Here is a 2,500-nt window from a genome sequence, read left to right on the forward strand (position 1 = left end):
AGTGTAGCGCGCGTGCGGCCCCGGACATCTAAGGGCATCACAGACCTGTTATTGCTCAATCTCGTGTGGCTAAACGCCACTAGTCCCTCTAAGAAGTTAGACGCCGACCGAGAAGGTCGCGTAACTATTTAGCATGCCAGAGTCTCGTTCGTTATCGGAATTAACCAGACAAATCGCTCCACCAACTAAGAACGGCCATGCACCACCACCCACAGAATCAAGAAAGAGCTCTCAATCTGTCAATCCTACCTGTGTCCGGGCCGGGTGAGTTTCCCCGTGTTGAGTCAAATTAAGCCGCAGGCTCCACTCCTGGTGGTGCCCTTCCGTCAATTCCTTTAAGTTTCAGCTTTGCAACCATACTTCCCCCGGAACCCAAAGACTTTGGTTTCCCGGAAGCTGCCGGAAAGGTCGTCATGGTAACGCCTCCCGATCGCTAGTTGGCATCGTTTATAGTCAGAACTAGGACGGTATCTGATCGTCTTCGAACCTCTGACTTTCGCTCTTGATTAAAGAAAACATTCTTGGCGAATGCTTTCGCAGTAGTTCGTCTTCCGCCGATCCAAGAATTTCACCTCTAACGGCAGAGTACGGACGCCCCCGTCTGTCCCTCTTAATCATTACCTCGTGCTCCGAAAACCAACAAAATAGAACCGAGGTCCTATTCCATTATTCCATGCAACACTATGCAGGCGAACAGCCTGCTTTGAACACTCTAATTTTTTCAAAGTAAACTTATCGGCCACCGCCGACACTCAGTCAAGAGCACCGACGGAGAACCGAAGGTGAGGCGAACGCAACCAGTGACACGCCTTGCGACGGACCGGCGGCGCTCGCCCAAAATCCAACTACGAGCTTTTCAACCGCAACAACTTTAGCATACACTGTTGGAGCTGGAATTACCGCGGCTGCTGGCACCAGACTTGCCCTCCAATGGATACTCGTTAAGAGTTTTAGGATGTACTCATTCCAATTACAGGGCCTCGTTAGAGTCCTGTATTGTTATTTTTCGTCACTACCTCCCCGTGTCGGGAATGGGTAATTTGCGCGCCTGCTGCCTTCCTTGGATGTGGTAGCCGTTTCTCAGGCTCCCTCTCCGGAATCGAACCCTGATTCCCCGTTACCCGTTATCACAAAGGTAGGCACGTAGCGTACCTTCGACAGTTGATAGGGCAGACACTTGAATGATACGTCGTCGGTGCAGAGACCGTACGATCCGCGTGGTTATCCAGAGTCATCAAACGTCACAGGACGAACCCGGTCGGTTTTGATCTGATAAAAGCGCGCCTCCCGAAGTCGGCGCTTAATGCATGTATTAGCTCTAGAATTACCACAGTTATCCACTTCGCTTACGAGACCAAATAAACCAAGACTGATTTAATGAGCCATTCGCAGTTTCGCTTTACGAGAACTCGTACTTGCACCTGCATGGCTTAATCTTTGAGACAAGCATATCACTACTGGCAGGATCAACCAGATAGCTGCGACAGCTGCGCTCGGCCCTTGCTGGGCCGCCCGGCGCGTGCTCGTCGCATTCGTTTAAGACCGAGGCGATCGCCTGCGGCCGTACTCAGCTTCGACAGTCGCTGGCCGCGACGTCCACGCTCTCGCCGGCAGTGCCAGGCGGAGCGATTTGCGTTTTTTCTTTGCTCGCCCTCTCTCGGGCTCGATCCATTCAGTTTCGCACAAACAAGAGCTCTGCCGGCCGCCTGCAGCGGTGCCTAAAACCCGGGCATAACAATGCGACCGTTCTGCTAGGCCGACAAGCGCTCAAGCCAGACGCTCGATCGAACGCCCCCTACATATTAGTCGAGACAACGGCTCGCTCATTAGCATCGCGTTTGTACTTTAACTTTTTTCGGCTCGGCTTCTTTCGACGCCGATGCCGGCGACGCAGCACTCTCTCGCCCGCCAGCCACCGAGAAAAGGGTGCGCTCCGACCGGCCCCGCACCGCTCTTTCTTGGCTCATTCGAAATTACTGTCTTTCGCTCTGACATGCCTTACCTAGGGTTAGGTTAGTATGCTTGCACGTTTGTACTTTAACTTTTTTCGGCTCGGCTTCTTTCGACGCCGATGCCGGCGACGCAGCACTCTCTCGCCCGCCAGCCACCGAGAAAAGGGTGCGCTCCGACCGGCCCCGCACCGCTCTTTCATGGCTCATTCGAGTTTACTGTCTTTCGCTCTGACATGCCTTACCTAGGGTTAGGTTAGTATGCTTGCACGTTTGTACTTTAACTTTTTTTGGCTCGGCTTCTTTCGACGCCGATGCCGGCGACGCAGCACTCTCTCGCCCGCCAGCCACCGAGAAAAGGGTGCGCTCCGACCGGCCCCGCACCGCTCTTTCTTGGCTCATTCGAAATTACTGTCTTTCGCTCTGACATGCCTTACCTAGGGTTAGGTTAGTATGCTTGCACGTTTGTACTTTAACTTTTTTCGGCTCGGCTTCTTTCGACGCCGATGCCGGCGACGCAGCACTCTCTCGCCCGCCAGCCACCGAGAAAA

At 53.6% G+C, this 2,500-nt stretch overlaps 1 non-coding gene across 1 annotated transcript in view; it reads right to left on the reverse strand.

Moving 5' to 3' along the window:
* The window catches only part of LOC144419072 (small subunit ribosomal RNA), a 1,810-nt gene extending 333 nt beyond the window's left edge, over positions 1–1,477 (reverse strand). Inside the window, exon 1 of the ribosomal RNA XR_013473831.1 lies at positions 1–1,477. This exon is cut by the window's left edge and continues 333 nt beyond it. This is a non-coding gene — a ribosomal RNA (small subunit ribosomal RNA).
* Positions 1,478–2,500: the final 1,023 nt, after the last annotated feature.

Source organism: Styela clava, unplaced genomic scaffold (assembly GCF_964204865.1).
Source record: "Styela clava unplaced genomic scaffold, kaStyClav1.hap1.2 HAP1_SCAFFOLD_81, whole genome shotgun sequence".
NCBI lineage: Eukaryota > Metazoa > Chordata > Ascidiacea > Stolidobranchia > Styelidae > Styela > Styela clava.